At 37.4% G+C, this 20818-nt stretch overlaps 1 long non-coding RNA gene across 1 annotated transcript in view; it reads right to left on the bottom strand.

The window, feature by feature from the left end:
- The window catches only part of LOC138993213 (uncharacterized), a 95423-nt gene extending 74916 nt beyond the window's left edge, over nt 1–20507 (bottom strand). Inside the window, exon 1 of the long non-coding RNA XR_011468247.1 lies at nt 20441–20507. This is a non-coding gene — a long non-coding RNA (uncharacterized lncRNA). The remainder of the gene's footprint in view (nt 1–20440) is intronic.
- Between the last annotated feature and the right edge of the window lie 311 nt (nt 20508–20818).

Genomic DNA, 20818 nt, shown 5'->3' with positions numbered 1-20818 from the left:
TATTTGTTGTTTGTATCCTCACAGTGTTTCATTTTCCTTTGTTTAGTTAATCTGAATTAGTTGCCAACTTTTAAAAGTCAAGACATTTCACATTTTTTTAAAAAAAAAATCCAATTCATTTGGTTCTCTGGAAAAATCAGATCTGGCAACGTGAAGTCTGAGTTCCCTCTTGGCAACAGATGACTGGGCCAGGAAGCAGTTGCCCTCTTTGGAAAGGACATGGGTCCCCTCTGGAAGGCCTCCTGCATTTACATTCCCTGCCTGAAACTAGTAGGCACTTGAATTAGCAACCACTATAAATAAAATATGTCTTTAAAATACAGGTTTCAAAAATAAAGAACAATAAGGAATGATATTATAAACAACATAACCACCTCTTAATTACCTTAAATAACTTTCCTTTTTTGCTTAAGAGTTTTTAAGGAAGTAAAACGTTAGCTGGTGTAGCATTGACCTATGAATCAGGAAGTCACAGTTTTATTCTGGTCAGGGCACATGCCAGGGTTGTGGGCTGGATCTTCACTAGGGAGCATCAAGGAGGCAGCCGATCAGTGATTCTCTCTCATCATTGATGTTTCTATCTCTCTCTCCCTTTCCCTTCCTCTCTAAAATCAATAAAAATATATTTAGAAAAATAAAAAATAAAGAAGTAAAACATTTTATATAAATTTAATTTCCCTGTTGATCCATCCCAAGTCTCAAATCTTTTTTCAACTACATAGATAAGTTACTGACTTTAGTCTTTATCACTTTCCTGCATCCTTTTTTTACTTCTATTATGTAGCTATTTATGCATTTTTAAAAATTATACTCTTTGCAAATTTTTAAAGTTTTATATATGTATCCTGCACCTTGCCTCATCCACTCAAATTTACATTGTTAAGATCTATCCAAGCTGAAACATGTAACTCTAGTTAATTCATTTAAACAGATCTATAATCTGCTGAAATTTATTTTGTAATCTATTTTGTGACTGTACGTCAGTTTACTTATCTATTTTTCTATTGCTGAAAATGTGTCCTTTGTAATTCTTCACTATTACAGACAATGTTGATTGGAAAATTCCTGTGCACATGTGGGCATGTGTACAAGAGTATCTTTATGATATACCTATCACAAAATTGCTGGGCCTTGAGGTATATTTATTCTCAGTTTTTCAGATATTGCCAAATTTCTCTCCAACATTATTTTATATAATTTACCCTCCTATCAACAGCATGTTAGAGTTCTTGATATTCTTTTTCCATGCTAATACTTGTTACTTTTTCTTTTTTGATAATTTACTGGAAGTAAATTATGTTTTGTTATTGTTTTAATTGCATTTTCTTGATTACTAGTGAGAGTGAACCTCTTTTTGTAAATTTATTGGCCTTCCAAGTTATTGAGATTTACTTGGTTGTTGTTGTTTGAAATCTTGGTTACAACACGTTTCTTCTTGCACTTCTGGCCACCATTTGCACGACTTAATATTTGAGCCACATTCATCTCACAGATTATTCTGTCTGACCACTGATGCAGCCCCACCCATTCTCCCACTCACATCACTCCTGTTTACTACATTCAACTCATTGTCAACTGGATATCAGTATGAGAAGCCAACCTCACCAGGACAGCTGTTAATACACTGATACTAATCCAGTGATGTCAGTGGTTATATTGGCATTGTTCTACCTTCACATTGACCTGAAATTCTCGTTTTTCCTCTCTTTGTAAAATTTTGCCTAAAATCCTAAATTTTTTATTTTTGCTCTTTTAACTGTCATTCTAAATTAAGAATTGGCTATCTATTTTATTAATAACAGTAACTATTTTTTCTGTTTATTGTTTCTCATAGGATTTGAATTTTTTAAAATATATTTTTATTGGTTCAGAGAAGAAGGGAGAGGGAGAGAGAGATAAACATCAATGATGAGAGAGACTCATTGATCAGCTGCCTTCTGCACGCTGCCCCACTGGGAATAGAGCCCGCAACCCAGGCATGTGCCCTGATCAGGAATCGAACTGTGACCTCCTGGTTCATAGGTCGGTTGACACTCAACCACTGAGCCACACTGGGCGGGCAAGATTTGCATTTTTAACGATGAAGGGTAAGATAAATACATAGCAGCCACGGCACTGTCTATGTGACTTTTCTTTTCCAGCTACTTCATTTCAATGAAGGTAGTTTCTGTTTCTTTCCTTTAATAAAGTTAAAGGAAAAAAAGAGAATATACTAAATATGTCACTAAGAATTAGTTTCTCAAATAAAATTTTCTTGCAGCATCAGAAGGGCAGCTCTCTGCCCTGCTGCCCATATGTTAGGCCAGTGAATAACAGACTTTTATAGTAAGCTGGAGTTAGTGGGTCTGGACACGATCTGCCAGCTATGAGGCAATGTTTAGGTTAAAAGATCTGTCTCAGAGACCGGGAATGCTGAAACATGGGTAAAGAAAATAAATGTCGTGAGGGACATTCACTTACAGAGAGCATATTTGTCCCATATAAATACCTTGCTAGCCTAGAACAATCCAGAGATTTAACCTCTGAGGCAGCAGCTAAAGCAGAGAGTAATGGAAGTGATGACAATAAAAGGGAGAAGGGAGGGGATGACTGGGATGCTCATGGGATTGTGATATATTGTTTTCTGAGAGAAGTCCCCAGGTAAGAAATCACACAGTGGGCTGTTAATATAATCAACATTTAGTCAGTAGCTACTATATGCCAGAAACAGTGCTAGACAATAGGAATGTAGTAATGACTAAGACAGGAACATACAGTATGATAGGAAAAAAACACACATAAAAAATGTGCTATATTAGTGGCTTATACCATACTAGAGGCCTCATGCATGAATTCATGTACTGGTGGGGTCCCTCAGCCTGGCCAGTGAGGATAGGGCCAAAACCACTCTCCGATATCCCCTGAAGGGTCCCAGATTGTGAGAGGGTGATTCTCGGGTGATGCACCCCGGAATTGGGCTCCCTTCTCTCTGGTTCCTGGTGCGTCACCCGAGAACTGCAGCTGCCAAGTCACCACAGCTCAGCAGCTCCTGCATTTAGCTTCTGTCCCCTGGTGGTCAGTGTGCATCATAGCTACCAGTTGGATGGTCGGACGGTCACTTAGGCTTTTATATATATAGACTAGAGGCCCGGTGCACAAAAATTTGTGCACTCGGGGGGAGAGGGGGTCCCTCAGCCTGGCCTGTGCCCTCTCGCAGTCTGGGACCACTCGGGAGATAACGACCTGCTGGCTTAGGCCTGCTCCCGGGTGGCAGAGGGCAGGCCCAATCCCTAGGTGCAGCCCCTGGTCAGGCTCAGAGCAGGGCTGATTGGGGAGTCCGGGCATCGCCCCGTCATGCACAGAGCAGGGCGGATTGGGAGGTTGCGATGACACCCTCAGTCACGCTCAGGGTAGGGCCGATTGGGGGGTTGGGGAACCGCCCCCTGTCACACTCAAGGCAGGGTCGATGGGGAGGTTGCGGCGCCACCCCCTGTCATGCACAGAGCAGGGCTGATCAGGGGGTTGGGGTGCTGCCCCGTCACACACAGAGCAGGGCGGATCAGGGGGTTGGGGCGCTGCACCCTGTCACACTCCGGGCAGGGCCAATGGGGAGGTTATGGCTCTACCCTGTCACTCACAGAGCAGGGCCTGTTGGGGGGCGGGGGGGTTGGGGCGCCGCATCCTGTCACACACAGAGCAGGACCGATCAGGGGGTTGGTGTGCTGCACCCTGTCAAACACAGAGCCCCAGGGCAATCAGGGGATTGGGGAGCTCACCCCTATCAGGCACAGAGCAGGGCTGATCAGGGGGTTGGGGCGCCTTCCCCTGTCATGAACAGAGCAGGGCGGATAGGGAGGTTGTGGCACCGCCCCCTGTCACACAGAGAGCCGCAGGGCGATCAGGGGGTTTGGGCGCTGCCCCCTGTCATGCTGATCCCGGTGCCGGGAGGCATATTACCCTTTTACTATATAGGATAGAGGCCTGGTGCATGGGTAAGGGCTGGCTGGTTTGCCCTGAAGGGTGTCCTGGATCAGGGTGGGGGTCCCCACTGGGGTGCCTGGCCAGTCTGGGTGAGGGGCTGATGGCTGTTTTCCGGAAGCGAGTGACTGAAGCTTCCAACTGCTCCTTGTTTTCTTTCTTTTTTTTTTTTTTTTCTATTCTGGGCCAGCTTTAGCTCTGAGGCCTCGCTGCTGAAAACATCGATACAAAGTTTCGGTCCGCTGGCTTTCAGTCCGGCTGGTTTCTGGTGTTTTGTTTAGCTTCTTATTTGCAACATAGTGCATAGTTGCTTAGAGTTGCAGGTGAGAGAGGCCGGCAAGTGAGGCGGGGAACGTTGGAATCCGCAGCAAGCAAGCCTCATGCTTGCTTCAGTGCCTGGCTGCCGGCCGCCATCTTGGCTGACAGTTAATTTGCATATACTTACTGATTAGCCAATGAAAAGGGTAGCGGTTGTACGCTAATTACCATGTTTCTCTTTTATTAGTGTAGATAGTGGTCACACGAAGGAATAAGTAACTTTTTATTGAGTATCATGGAAGGCATCACAGATGAGAAGTGCCTGAACTATAAGTGGCAGACACTGTTGACTGCTGCTGACTTAGTTGAGTTCTCACAAAAGCAGACCTCAAGACAATGATTTGGTGAGATCCCAGGAAGGACTGAGGAAGTGAGATGCTAAAGGAGGGAAAGTCATTGACATGCATGACTACCACTGTGAGCAACCAGGGCTCCATCCTACTGGTGACCTTCTGGAAGATAGTATAGGAGAAATTATATAAGAGTATCTATGACTTAGGATTAGATGAGGGTATCTTATGTAAGACTCAAAAAGTACAAATCTGGTGAATGTACTGACAATTTTTACATTAAAATGGAAACATACTCTTTATAAAAGATACCAGAAGTGAAAAATGAGCCAAAGCCATTTGTCAAACAAAGATTTAGTATCCAGAATATATGAAGATTCCCTCCAAATCAACAAGAAAATAAAAAGCAAATTGCATTAGCTACTAGCTCTAAAACCGCTAGACCTTCCTCTGACAGTTATATTTAATTTTTAAAAAAATAGATTTTTATTGATTTAGAGAGAGAAGAAGGGAGAGGGAGAGAGATATAGAAACATCGATGAGAGAGAGATACCAGTCAGCTACCTCCTGCACGCCCCCTACTGAAGACTGAGCCCACAACCCAGGCATGTGCCTTGACCAGGAATCAAACCAGTGACCTGTTAGTGCATGGGTCAATGCTCAACCAGTGAGCCACACCAGCTGGGCTATATTTAATTTTTAAGGGGTTCCCCAAAATATCAACTAACATTGTAATAAAATACTGATTTTAAAAAAAAGTATTAAGAACTATAATTCTGACAAATAAATAAAGCATATCATTTAATAAGTACTTATAACCCCTGATTAAGAGGTTTACGATTCTGTCTTAAAGATATTGCCATGTAATTGAGGAATCAAGGCATAGTCACATTAAAAATAACTACTGCAATTAAAACTGAAAAAATGAGAAGTAGTCATTTAACAAATATTTATTTAGAAGCCTGGTGCAAGAATTCGTGTACCAGTGGGGTTCCTTGGCGTGGCCTGTGGGATTGGGCCAAAATCACTCTCTGACATAGCACGAGGGGTCCCGGATTTCGAGAGGGTGCAGGCCAGGCTGAGGGACCCCACCAGTGCAGGATCAGAGCCGGGGAGGAACACAGGAGGTTGGCCAGCCAGGAAGGGACCACAGGAGGGCTCCAGGGCATGTCTCGCCCATCTCACTCAGTACTGATCTGCCGGACCCCAGCAACAAGCTAACCTACCAGTCGGAGTGTCTTCCTCCTGGTGGTCAGTGCACATCATAGCAAGCGGTTGAACGGCCTTAGCATATCATTAGTATATTACGCTTTGATTGGTTGAACAGACAACCAGACACTTAGCATATTAGGCTTTTATTATATAGGATTGTGAACTCTGTGCCAGGCACTGCACTAGGCACTCAGTATCCAATAACTAATAAAGCAGATATGATCAGCCTTTATGGAGCCTATACTCCAAAATTTAAAGAAAAGTAAATAAGTGATTAAGTGGAATCATTAAAAGTTCGGTAGCCCTGGCTGATTTGGCTCAGCGGATAGAGCGTTGGACTGCGGACTGGAAGGTCCCAGGTTCGATTCTGGTCAAGGGCACATGCTCGGGTTGCAGGCTTGATCCCCAGTAGGGGGCATGCAGGAGGCAGCCAATTAATGATACTCTCTCATCATTGACGTTTCTATCTCTCCCTCTTCCTTCCTCTCTGAAATCAATAAAAATGTATTTAAAAAAAAAGTTTTGTAAAAACAACTGTCAGGTTGCTAAAACAGAAATTAAAGAGGACACCTCTTTTAGATTGGGCCATCAGCACAGGTCTGTTTGAGAAGGTGACACGCCTAAAAGGAGAGGAGAATCAGTCAGGACAAAGGTGAAAGAAAATATGTTCTGGGAAGACATGTAAAGACCTGAGGTGGGAAACAGCTTGGCCCTCTTGAGTAATAGAAAGGAAGCCAGTGTGGGTAAATATAGTAAAAAGCCAGAGACCCTTGGTATAGTCTGCTGGCAGATGGAGGCGTGGAATATGCTATATTACATCTCTTTCTTAACTACTGAAGTGATGGAATTAGAAAACTGACCTTGGCTCTTCAAACATAGCAGTAAGAGTAGTACAAGATCTAACTATGACATTCCAAGAGAATTTTACATAAAAACTTTAATAAAGAGAAAAAATTGTGTTGTTTTATAAAGTTCTCATATCCCATTCTCTGTCCGAAAATAAAGAGAAGCATATAGCCTTGCTGATTTGTGTTTTTGTTAAGTTAGAAAATGACAAAAGCCCACTTCTCAGTGTCCCAAATAAGAAACATTGTAATTGGATATCAACACTAATATTCATGTGGGTTACAAAAGAATGGGTAAGGCTATAAGTACTCCACCCCACCTTTGGAAGAAGTCACCAACCACATTCACAGACCTTAACCATAAGTGAATCTTATTTTATCTTTCCATCTTAAGATGGGGGAGGGGCAGGATAGGAATAGCAATTGCCACTATCCAGATTTCTAAAATAATGAAATCTTACCAGTTGAGGTCTGAGGAACTGTGTGAGTAAAGTTTCGTTATTACTTAATATTAACTTGGATAAAAATAATAAAGGGAATTTTGGTGAAAACCTCTTGGCTGACTTCTTCCTCTTGGAGTTTGAATCCCCATTTCACTTGTTAATGAAAGAACCAATCAATTAGGGCTTGACAAAGAGGAGGTGGACAAGGGGCCTGATTATATCTGCCCTTGAAACCAACGGCATGGAGATTGGATTTTTAGCTAAATGCAATGGAAAGCCATTGAAAAGTCTTGGCTTAGAAAATAATTTGGTTCATGTTTTAAGAAGCCGTATGTTTTAAGAAGTAACACAGGCAATAAATTCAAAATGGAGAGATTAGTGTGTGCTGATCAGAGACGGGGGTTGGGGGTGTACTTCTCAGTGGTTATAAAACTGGGACTTTAAAAATCTGGGTGAAATTAGACAAGCCTGGGAGAGAAAAAGCAAGAGTAAGTGCAAAAAATGAGAAAAGGTTCTGAAGTGGGCTGGGGTGGGGAAAAATAGGGTACATACCCATCTGACTCAGGTTACTAAGTTCTGATCAAATTATAATGGACTTTGCACATCAGACTTAGGAACATTTAGTTAATAGGAAACTCCGCAAATGTCATATGCATGATATAATGGAACTAAAGCTTCAGAAACATGAATTTGGCGGATATGTGATGGGAGGATCCATTTGAAAGTGGACAAGAAAGTAAAAAACTAAATAAGAAAAGAGCAACAAAATAAAGTATGAAGTAAGATATACATTTCCTTTTTAAAACCTTTGATAAGCTTGGAAATGGCAGTGTTATTCTTTGATTAGCAGGCCAGGGAGAAACAGAGCAAGAACCAGATAAATGCAGCTGAAGCTAGGACAAGCTGTAGGACAGGTCCCAAGGGAAGGTGACAAGAATAAAAAATCACAGTGAACATTCAACTTGGGTGGAGGTATGACTCAGTTGTATGCTGTGAATCTAATATGTAAGGTGGGGTACAGTGTCTGGTGTCACGTACTAGTATGCATGTTGATATAATCATTAGTCAGTGTTGTTAGAGTCAGGCAAGTGGTCGAAAGGCTGTGGGAATGAAGGGGAGGCACCCAGAAGAAGGGGAACTGGCAGGCTAGGTTGTTCATTAAAATCCATGACGGAAGTTAAGGAGTAACTTAGCCATAATAAAAGTATCCAAGATTGCATTTTGGATATTTTAACTTCAAGTAAGTAAAATACTAATTAAATATACCAACCTTTGAGAAAAAGTGGTACCTAACCCATTGCAAGCCTTGGTTCATGTGGTCTCAGGGCCTGCACTGATCTAAGACTGCTCACAAGAGGGAAGGATTGTGGTATGACGCAAAAGAGCCCGGGCCAGCGTGGCTCAATGGTTGAGCATAGACCTATAAACCAGGAGGTCACAGTTCGATTACGGTCAGGGCACATGCCTGGATTGCTGGCTCGATTCCCAGTGTGAGGCATGCAGGAGGTAGCCAATCAATGATTCTCTCTCATCTTTGATGTTTATATCAGTTGTTACCTTGAAGGACTATTATAAAAGCTGAAATACCTGTTCATTTCCTTAGTGCTTTAAGATAAAGAAGTCATGAGAATAAATGAGTATATATTATGTATGTACTGGGCCACAAACGGACATATACTAATGATAAATAACAAGGAACATCAGACACAAGGGTTCAGAACATGGAGTGAGTCTTTGGTAAGCCTGATCTTTATGTTCACTTCTGGAATGTTAGTGACTCATGGCATTTTAGAAAAGCCTTTCAGAGTCTAGGCAGAAACTATTATAAGCATCAGCCCCTTATAAAGACATTTGAAGAATAACAGAGTATCAAGTTGGCAGTTGGTGCAAAAAAAGTGGTCTACATTAATGAATCTGTACTCAGAAAAACCAAGTATGCTTATAGGAGCAGGGACTTTAAAGGACTGATATGCTACTTTGGGGTATAATGAAAGTAAAATTATGCATAAAAGAGAAGTTATTATAGAAGAGAAATGGTGGGTACTTAGAAAATTTTGTAGTAGAGCTATTGAAAGTTCCTAAAGAGTAAAGTAAGGAGAAGAAGGGATTGTTTAAGAAAAAAGTCCCTTCATATATTCACCTAAACCTCACCTAGAACCTGCACCTCCACCATTGTTTTACTTACCATCCTAGAACGTAATTAACTATCTGGTTGTTTCCCCCATGAGTTCACAAGCTCCACAACAAGAGGAAGAAGGTCTAACTTGTCTAAAATTCTTGTTACTATCTCCAGAGTCTGGCAGTGTTTGGCGCATAGAGGATCAATGAACACTTAATATTAAATGAATAATGAAGCTAGCATCATAGAAAGTACTGTAGCAACTCTTGTGGAAGATAAGGTAAATATAAGAAATTTCATAGGGAGAAAAAAAGGAAGAGAGGCTGTGCAACAAATAGGCAGACATGTTTTTGTTTTTTTAATGCCCTGATGTTTCATGTCTAAAAAAAATGGGAAACCAACTTTTCCATCTATGACCCTGATGAAAAAGAGAAGAGATAAAACAATGATTAATTCTAAGTTGTAGGTGAGTATACATTAAACTTTAAATTGTGGCCACAGTATATAGCAATTAGACTCAAGGTCAATTTAAGGTGAAAAGAGTTGTTATTGTACTTAGTTTATGACTTAAAAAGATAAATACCATTGGTTGTTTTACATATATGATCTAGTCTTGGAAAACTTTACATGTAAAGGAAAAAGAATCTTCCAGCATAAAATTAAAGTGTAATCAGGAACAGTAAAAACAATATTGCTGTTAATTCAGCACTGAAGAAGACAAGACTCTGGGTCAAAAGCCTCATAGACTAAGTTTAAGTTTGACAAATGTGGCCCATGGGAATTGTAGGATGACCTGGAGGTGTTGGAATTGGATGTACACATCTATTGCTATATGTTACAGCTGGATGATTTAAGAGACCCCCAAAGCTAATGAATATCACAAGGAACCAGAAACTCCCTTGACAGCCATGTATACATGTGTAAAATAACAAAGAATCTAAATGCAAGTGTTTGTACTTCATCGCTCAGTCTGAAATTCTATCCAGTCCACTCAAGCCCAGAGAAATGTGCAGCTTTAGCAAAAATCAGTCCCTCTCTTGAAACAAAATATTAATGTTACCACTGATGCACCCACTTTTCTAGGCATTCTTTATTTCAGATGTTCTTAATAGAACTCTGACACTGCATCTAATCAATCCATATTAAAGGGCAAGCAATAGGACTTGACATTTCTTCTGGAAATTACATGTGTTAATATAAAATCTGGGCATTTGCCACAGAGTTATTTTGAATTAAGTGAAAACTGCTGGTTAAGAAAACAAAAAATTTTGCCTGAAGAAAACTTGGAACTTTTATCCAGCTTAATTTGGTACTGAAACTCAAAAACCAAGACAGGATAAATACATTGCTTTTTCTATGCTGATATTTATGCGTCAAATGAAACTGCTTTTGCTGTTTGTGTCCTTGTGTTTTCTATGATACAGTTTATCCCACATTAAGTCTAACTTTAAAACAATAAACTTTTTAAAAGTAATAAAATTTAGCTTGAGGGGAAAATTGTCATTAAAGTTTGGGTGAATTGGGATAATAGGACAACCGGACACAGTACACAGTATCGTTCTAGAAAGGCTATGGTTATGTTGTGTTTAGGGTATATATTCTCCTAAAATATAAAATATTATTACATAATGCCAAGAATAGTTGTTACTATTATTAACTTCAGCCTGATAGAAAAGATGTCATTAATGTCAGAATCATCAGCTTCAAGATTTGGACATTTAAAAGGCATTGCACATATATACTGCACCCCCACCTCTTTAATAATTATATTCCCTAATATACACTGGCTAAAAATTGATTTGCTAATACCATTAATTCAATCCAATCCATATTTGCTCAGTTTTTTGCAAGACAAAAACATAAGGTCATAATAAAAATCTCACATTGGCAAAGTCACATTTAATAATAGATTAGAGGAGCATACAGCTCAAAAGTTATATGCATCAACACTCCATGCTTCATGACAACGAAGTGTTGGCTGGCCTGAGAGAGTCAAAGTTTTGCCTGGACCTCACGAGCCTCTCCTGCTCTCCACAAGCTCTTCAGTTTGGATAGCATCAGGATTTAGCCCTGGATCTTCTCTTCTCTGAATCCATGGTAATCTTACCCCCTTACAGGGCTCTACATAACATCTTCAACACAACAACTCTACCCAAACTTCACTTTTACATTTCTACTTGGATGTCACATGTCCACTTTAGAATATATTCTCCGGAGTTGTATTTTAAAAATACAACTGGCCTGCTTTCACTTCCCTGGAGGAACTAAAGTCTTTACTCTTTCCAGGCCTTTACACTTGTTCCTGGACGGCTCTGCTTTTGCTGCCCCTGTTGCCCTATGCTTGGTTATCCTAACGGGGGGACAAGAAACAAAGACTATGCTTTCCCTGACCACCTTCCTGAAATCTCTTTTCCCATTTGCTGTCCTCCCCACTGAGATTTTTTTCCTCTTAGCACTAATGACAGTCTGAAACTATCTTGATTTTTTAATATTTTGAATTCTATAAACACTTTTGTTCTCCCACCGTTTGTAGTTGTGCCCTGCTCTCTCTTCAGCTGGAAGTCTCCATTGTCTGAGGGAGGATTAGGGTTGCTATAGCATGAATATGAGGAAAAGATGGAATCAGAAGTCTGCCTATTTCAGCAACAGCAGTTATGAAACACAAAGCCTTTTGATTTAGAAAAGCTTTTAGGGAAAAGGGGGATTTTGAGGAGGGAAATGTGTTTTTCTAAAGGTCTGAAGGAGTTTCAGTTTATGCATATATGACATTTTAAATAAGAAAATAGAAAATAAAGAATTGTGGAAAAGTGTAAATGAGAGGGTGAACCGAGGTAGAGGTAAGGAGTTTTAATTAATTTGACCTTCTCTGCAGGGTGGACTTAAGGGTGGGAGAGACTGAAGGTCGTTTCTCCTGCCTCTGATAGAGCCTCAGAGTCGTACTCTCTGGGATTGACTTTTAGACTCTGTCTACTAGCAGAAAGCCTGAGCCAGATGGTCTAGTTGTCTTACCTGTAAAATAAAGGTAATATTTCCTACCTCAGAGAATCTTAAGGATTAAAGTAATTAATACATACACACCACTTAGAATACATAATAAGAGCTCAATTTTATTACTATCTACCTAACAACCTCTCGTTTGTTGTTTAAAATTGTAGTTAGGCCTCATCTCCTCTCTGAAGACTTTCTTTAAGTCTATCCGTTTTCTGATTTTCCTCCCTAAACATAGACACACATAAAGTATTTGATTTCTGTTCTTTTATCTACTGGAATTACTCAGTGGCATGAAGAAATTTACTGCCAATCCACAATTAGTAAACTACATAAGGGCGAGTTAAATTTTGCTCAATTACTGACCATTTGTTTTAAAGGAAAAAAGTTTTCTATAATGATAGCTTCTTGGAAGTATATTTAAATAAAATTGTGGAATTGTAGGATTTTAAATTACAGGTAAAGTTTATTTTCTGAAAGGAATTTTATCAGACACACTGTTAACTTGATCTTTTTTTAAAAGAGCTCAGGAAGAGAATTTATATGCCATTCTCAAATGTTAAACTTCTATAAACTAAAAATTTCTCTAAGAGATTTATCAGTGGGAGGGGCAGTATACCTTCCATACATTCTGAATCTAATGTTAATGTTTTCATCTTATACTTATGGTACCATTATTGTAAGAACACAAAATCATATTCTAATTTTCTCAATTGCATGTTGCCATGACTTTCTCTACTGAGAGATTGCTTTACTTCAAAGTACATCACATTGACTTATGGGAACTTCTAGAAGTCATACTAATTATATGGACATGGAAAAATTACTTAGTTTTCCAGGGTTGCTTTAGAGATAATACTTTATAGATAATAGATTAGTGTAAGTTGAGCAAGACAATAAAATAAAACTAAGTCAAAGAAATGATAAATTCTAAACCCGGGCCCTAAAAGTTATTTTATATCTTTTACCTTATAAGATTGTTACTAATCATTTATTATCAAGAGGTTTTTAAAAAATACATTTGAATCAATAGCTACAATTTCTAGAATCCTTTATAATTTGTCTAGCAAATTGGTATTGATATACAGGGTGGGACAAAAGTAGGTTTACAGTTGTGAGTACATGAAACATTGTGTTCTTATATTATTATTTATTAATTATTGTATTATATTTTGTATGAACAACTGTAAACCTACTTTTGCCCCACCCTGTATATCAGATGACGAGTCTGGAATTTCTAATAATCAATAAAAGTGATTTAGATCTGAAATTTAAATCTTCAAACAACTCTATTTTGGTAGTGCTGAATTTCATCTTTGGTCCTAGCAGTTAGAATATCAGTGATCTAAAAAATTTCATTAATATAATTATGATCTTTTGCCTTTCTTTATGAAAAACTTCTATCACTCATCCACCTTCATGTTACAGTTGGAATATACATTGTTTATATAAATACTAGAGGCCTGGTGCACGAAATATGTCACTGGTAGGGTCCCTAGGCCTGGCTGGCAATCAGGGCTGATAGGGGCCTTCCAGCTGCCAGCCGGGGCCTTCCTTCCCTGGCTGCTGGCTGCTGGCAGGGGCCTTCTTTTATTCCATGCCACCCCCTGGTGGTCAGCAGATGTTATAGCAAGAGATCGAACTCCTGGTCTCCCGGTCGAACTCCCGAGGGGACATTTTGCATATTACCTTTTATATATATATATAGTCATTTCTTTCAAAGTGTCTTTGTTGCAGCAGTAAACATATTTAATTTCTACTCTTGGAATGTCCTCTCTCTTCATACCTTATTTTCTATCAGATATACTTTTCTTTCTGCATCAAATCTTCAAATTTCACCTTCTTTCCCAAACTTCCCAAACTAAATATCAACAAAATATAATGATTTTCAACCTAAATATAACAAAGTGATCCAGCTTAATGTAAATATATATATATATTTTTTGTCTAACCCAATAATCCCACTCCTATTCTAGAGCTCTGACCTTGAATGGCCCTCAGCCTCTATTTTCTCATCAACCTCTACCTGTCTTGCATTCCATTCCCTCAGGGCTTTCACATGATGATTAGATCATCTGAGAAACTAATTTGAGCTAATGTAATGTACTGAGGTAATACTGCCTATGGTCATGTGATAGGATGAGCAGAAAACACAGAATCTGAGAATGTATGAGCTCAGAGGGCAGAGATCATCAATCACTCCACAGGGGAACTGGATCTAGCTACTCGGATTCTACCACAATTAGGAAAAAACTTTGTTTCTGGTTTGTTTTATAGCTTACTATATATTTTTTAAGTTTTGGTACTTCAAGACAAACAAATTTAATGACTAATAAAAATCTTCATTTAGAGAACACAGCATTTAAAATATTCCATGGAATAAGTAGGTGTTATTAGAACTAAATTTAATGAAATTATACTTAAGTAGTGATTGTAATACATGACTTTTGATTAGATATTACTTTCCTTGAGCATATTCTGATGTACCAACCTAAAGGCCAAGTGACTTCATACTTTCCAGAATGGCAATTTCCCAGCATAACACACCCTGGAATGTATTATTGTGGTTTCAAAATGGTCTGTGTAGTGGCAAATTTGTCATAATTATAATGTTTTGCAGAAAATAATAATGTGCCTATTAAAGTATTAAGTGAAAATTAGTCCTAAGTATAAATGTTGACATGTGTGGAGATTTATACCTATATCAATATAATATACTTTTACATTCATATTTTATATAATTATATGTAAGTTTACATAAATAGGTATATATGATTCATATGATTTATATATTATTATATATGCATATATAATTTTAAACTCACTTTAACTTTTTACAGATTTATTTCATACTCTTTTCTCCATGTAATTTATTTAGCTAGTATCCAATTTCTTAAATATAAAACTTCTGAGGTGACTGATGGACCAAGAATAAAGTAAATGAGGTACTCATGAATTTAAAAAGCAAACAAACAAACACCTATGTTAGTAAGGATAAGGAATAACAGGTGAGTTCTCTCACTACTGGTGAAGATGTATGTTGATACACTTTTCTCTGAAAGTCAATTTGGTCTTTACAGCAAATATGTTAAAATTATGCATACTTTTTCATCTAAAAATATTCCCTTCTGGAGATTCATCCTAAGAAAATAATTAGATAAAAATATAAAGTTGCATATACAGGAATGTTCATTGTAGCACTGCAAAATATCACATTAAAGTAATGGTAATCATCTAAAAGTACAAAAAGAAGAGCACTGGCTGGTGGCTCAGTTGGCCGAGTGTGGTCCTATGCACTGAAAGGGTGCCAGTTCAGTTTCTGGCCAGGGTACATGTGGGAGGCAACTGATCGATGTTTTTCTCTCACATCGATGTTTTTCTCTCTTTCTCTCCTTTGCTCTCTCTCTCAAATCAATAAGAAATATATTTTAAAAAATTAAAACTACAAAAAGAGCTTGATTAAATATATTATGGCATATAGCTACAATAAATAATTCATGCGTTAAAATGATTATGCAGATTATATATATTAACATTGGAAATATTTATATATGTTTAATGAAAAGTGATAGTAAAAATATTATATATAGTGTGACCCTATTTTATTTTTAAAATATAAATTTATACAACTCTCTTTCTGGTTATGCCCTTCTTCATGCATGAAAAAACTCTACGCTTAGAGCACTAGTGAATTTTCCATGATGAAGGAAATGTCCTATATCTGTGTTGTCCAATATTGTAGCCACTTGTGGCTGTTGAGCACTTGGAGTTTGGTTGGTATAACTGAGGATCTACATTTTAAATTAAATTTAATTTTAATACCACATGTGGCTAGTGGCTATCATATTGGGCAGGGAGAATCAAAATGAATATATGCCATGATGTTTTGATTCACTGGTTTTTCTTTTTTTCTTTTTGCCTTTATGATTTCTAAGGTTTATAAATGAACAGGTATTACATATGTGATTAGGGAATAAGGATTCCTTTTTGAGGGGTCAAGAAGGGAGGGAATTCAAGCATAGGTCTAGAAGTCTGAAGGCCTGGATTTGAGTACTGATTCTGCAATTTACTGGCTACATTGATTTTTACTTAAAATTTCTAAGCTTGGGCAATACCTGCAATATTTCTTATATTATTTCATGCTGTTTTGATTAAATTATTCAATGTTTATGCCAATGTATTCATTAAGATAAAGTTAAGAGTTAAGAATCCTTTATATTGGAATTTCTATGTGAAAAATGAAAGAATGGAAAAAAAGAAATGTAAGAATATGGAAATCAATAATGATTATGTTTATAAAATAGTAAATAAAAATTAAAAGCTTGCATAGAGTGAAAGAAGAGTTTCCACTTTTAATAAAAGTAAATGAAATTACTTGAGACAGAGTTATTAATGTGAATAAAGCCTTTGGCATGTGTCTTATTGTTAACCATTAACCATTTTAATAAGGCATAATCCAAACAAAAACATTTGCCTAAGAATATCTCACTGATTAGATGAGTTATCCAATACATTAATAGAAGCCAGGCACTCTCATTTTATTAAATTTCACTAATTAAATTTTAAAATCCGCATGGCTATACAATAAAAATATAGCATTTTGTATGCCCAGTATATAATAACATACTTAAAAAGCAGTGTTTTAAGAGACTGGTAAAGGATCTTCTTAAGATAATATTTTGTAAATTTATAAGAATCCTACTCAAAGAGTTCTTAATTCAATGAAAAGGGTCATTGCTTCATGAGGTCAAAAGAAATGCTCTGATAGCAGTACTTTGAAAAACATAGCAACACTTTAAAAACATTTACTTAGAAGTCAGATGAACACAAAATTATAAATTTTATATTTATAAATGAAATCAGGCATAGAGTATAATGGCACTTGGAAGCTAACACTTAAAGCAACTCAAAAAGCTCTTTCTCTAAAATATCCATAGGAAATAATGTATTTAACACGACTGAATGTATCTTAGGATATTCTTGCAGAGTTCAAATAAGAAGCCAAAAGAAATAAGGTATAATTATGCAGAAAATAAAAGAAATGGAAAGATGTTTTATATTAAGTATGAGAAATAAAACAAAAAGAATATCTCAACTGTCCTAGTGATTAGATTGAAGTGTTATTATTTACTTTCAATCTCTGTCTGAGAAAAACTCAATTGTTATATGATTTGTGTAGGGGGCTACAAATGGATGAAAGAATGCTCTAAAATATATGAGAACATAGATACTTTTCTAAACTGAGTTCTCAATTTGCAAGTTTCAGTTCTTCCCTCTTAGGTTTCTTAAGGAATTAGCTGAAGTCATCACAAGCCACTAACAATTTTTTTCAAGACACGGGGAGAATGGCCATGTGCCAATGGTCTAGGTCAGTGGTCGGCAAACTGCGGCTCAGCAAACCACGGCTCACAAGCCACATGCGGCTCTTTGGCCCCTTGAGTGTGGCTCTTCCACAAAATACTGACTTCTGCACAGTTTCAATCGCACTGTACGTGTACGCCCGCACGTGGTATTTTGTGGAAGAGCCACACTCAAGGGGCCAAAGAGCCGCATGTGGCTCGCGAGCCACGGTTTGCTGACCACGGGTCTAGGTTATATGTGCTTATTAGGAGGGGAAAATAACAATGTTAGAAGCTATAGATTCACAACATCAACTACATAACTCAGAAAACACCAATACATATTTCAAGATATAGATTTGCAGTCATTTAGACCATGACAAATAAATAAAACAAAACAAAAGCCAATTTGGCACTTTTATTTTCTTTGAATGTTATGAAAAACTACCATAAACGATAATTTCTAAGTTTTTGCATTTGAGTAAAAGAAAGTATTATTAAAGTGATTTGTAGTTTATAAAGTATTTTGCATGTCACTTTTTATAGTTTTAACATAAACCTATGAGTTAAGATTAAGATGAGAATTTTACAGGTGAAAAAAAAATCAGAAAATTAATATATTCATTTAAGGTAAGTGGTACTGGTGGGGCTTAAACCTAGCTTTCTTGATTTTTAAAGCTAGTCTCCTGGCCTTCATGACTCCTTTGAGGCAGAATCATTCCAAGTACATAGCATGTTGATTGATCCAGATACTTTTCCTTTATGCATTCCCAGAGCTAGCATATGAAGGCCTAATGAATCTTTTCTGCCCCCTATTCTGTACCCCACCCCTCAAATAACATAGGCAATATGGGTACTTCCTACTACCCAATTATTCTTGCTTTGAGGTAGGCACACACACCCTTCTGTTTGGAATATAGCAGATCATTACCATACACTTAAAAAATAAACTGCAGTCTAGACCTGCTGAATCTTTTAACAATATGTAATATCAAACCCATATGTAAGTGTTATTATAAACTGCTGTTCGAAATTGTCAGAGAACTATTGTCCCGGGACAGCAAATCATCAGACCCACATAATTACTTGGTTTTAAAGCAAAACTTGTAACAGGAAAGAGATATTTGGTGTGTCACTTGCAATTGTCTGGTTCTTCTCCTTTCCTGAGAATTCTTAATGAAAACTCAGTCTGTGATTGATCAGTAAAGTATCTGTGATTGTATAACACTAGCACAGACAGTAAATTTGTGACTCTCCAAGTAAAACTCTATAATAATAATATAAAGGATAATATGCTAATTAGAGCAGATGTATTTTGGATGTCATTCCGGACGTCCTTCCTGACGAAGCCGGGGCCAGAGGAAGCCAGCCCAGGGTCCCTGGTGCCTTCTGGCAGCCGGAAGAGGGAAGCCCAGGTCTTGGGTGTCAGAGAGAAGCCAGTGCTGAAAGCCCGGGTCCCGGGTGCTGGCGGGAAGCCGGTGCCAGAAGCTGGGGGAAGGAAGGCCTACTCGTGCACGATTTTTCATGCATCGGGCCTCTACTATAAAAGAAAATAAAATTAAAGCTGCATTTACGTGTGTGTGTGTGTGTGTGTATGTGTGTGTGTGTGTGTATGTGTGTGTGTGGTGTGGTGTGTATGTATGTGTGTTCAACAAGTATATCCTTGCTTTCCAGGGCTGCCTAGATGTGTTTTCATTTCCTCTGGTACAAGTGCTGGTGAAAGCTCATATAATGATTTCCAAGATTTCCCACATAGTTGAAGCCTTCCTACATGTATGATGGGACATGTGAGTACAAGAAAAGGTCAACTGTCTCCTTATTCCTCGGGAACAAGCTAGCTCATAAAGCAGGCATGCTTTCCCCTTTTCTTATTTATGTGGAAGGAATTTCACAAAAGTTATTTCCAACCTGTGAAAGAAGTTAAAATAATAAGCATGTTGGTGTTGAGGAACCTTTTAGTCAGGCCTCTCTTTGAAGAATAAATTTGAAATCTGGTAAATCTGAGCTGTGAAAACAACTGTTCTTTATAATTCTGACAGAATATATGTCCATTTCCTTCATAGGGTAAAAAAACAAAACCCAAAGTAACTTAGTTACATATTAAATAATCATTTTTCAATTTTCATGTTAATAATTTACTAACAGTGATATTGAAAGAGTAAGCATATAATAAATGTAAAATTTATGTTCAAATTAATATATGAATTAGCTTTTAATGTCTGAATATCTCTTGAACATTTATTATGTGCTAAGCATTAAGCTAAGTACTTTATCTACATTATCTTAGTTACTCTCATTAGTAATCCTGAGTTTAAAAAGGGATTATCTCTAATTTACACATTTATTCTCCATATTAGCACATCCCATATGTTCTATAGATCATCAGTTCTAAAAAATGCCCAATTAGCCTAGATGGTGTGGCTCAGTGGTTGAGCATTGACCCATGAACAGGAGATCAAGGTTCGATTCCCAGTCAGGACACATGTCCTGGTTGCGGTTCAATCCCCAATAGGGAGTGTGCATGAGGCAGGTGATGAATGATTCTCTTTCATCATTGATGTTTCTATCTCACCCTCTCCCTTCCTCTCTCTGAAATCAATTAAAAATATATTTAAAAAATAAATAAATAAAATAAAATAAAAAAAAATCTTAAAAAAAAAGTCCAATGAAAAAGAGAGCCCTTTGGTCAAAATCTGTTATCATTGTTCCTCTTGAAGAGATTTAAAATATATTCTATAAGGAATATGAAAATTAACCATATAAAAGGCTGAAAAAGAAAACAATGTAGTATTTTTAATAACTACAGAAAAATAATTTGACAAAATTCCACATCCATTCATGATGAAACCTCTCAGCAAACTAAGACTAGAAGGGGACTCCTTCAACTTGATAAAAGGAATTTACAAAAAAACCCCACAAAGTTACTTACATTTTGAATGGTGAAAGACCAAATGCTTTCTCCCCAAAATCAGTAATAAGGCAAGGATGTCCCCCTCACCATTTCTGTCCAACACTGTTCTGGAGATTCTATTCAGTGAAATGAAGCAAGGAAAACAAGTATAATTAATTCAGATAATAAGTGAAGAAATAAAATTTTTTTTTGCAAATAGCATGACTATCAATATAGAAAATACTACAGAGTCTACCAAAAAAAGCCACTACTTATAAGTGAAAGTAGTAAACTTGTAGAATAGAATATCAATTATGTAAAAATCAATTATATTTCTAAATACTAGCAAACAACTGCAATTTCGAATTTAAAAATTTTATAACAGAATAAGAAACATAACATACTTAGGGATATATC

Source organism: Myotis yumanensis, unplaced genomic scaffold (assembly GCF_028538775.1).
Source record: "Myotis yumanensis isolate MYYU_CA2020_CCGP unplaced genomic scaffold, mMyoYum1.0.hap1 SCAF_15, whole genome shotgun sequence".
Classification (NCBI taxonomy): domain Eukaryota; kingdom Metazoa; phylum Chordata; class Mammalia; order Chiroptera; family Vespertilionidae; genus Myotis; species Myotis yumanensis.
The sequence above is the reverse complement of the archived record's forward strand: the minus strand, read 5'-3'. Positions and strand labels throughout refer to the sequence as shown.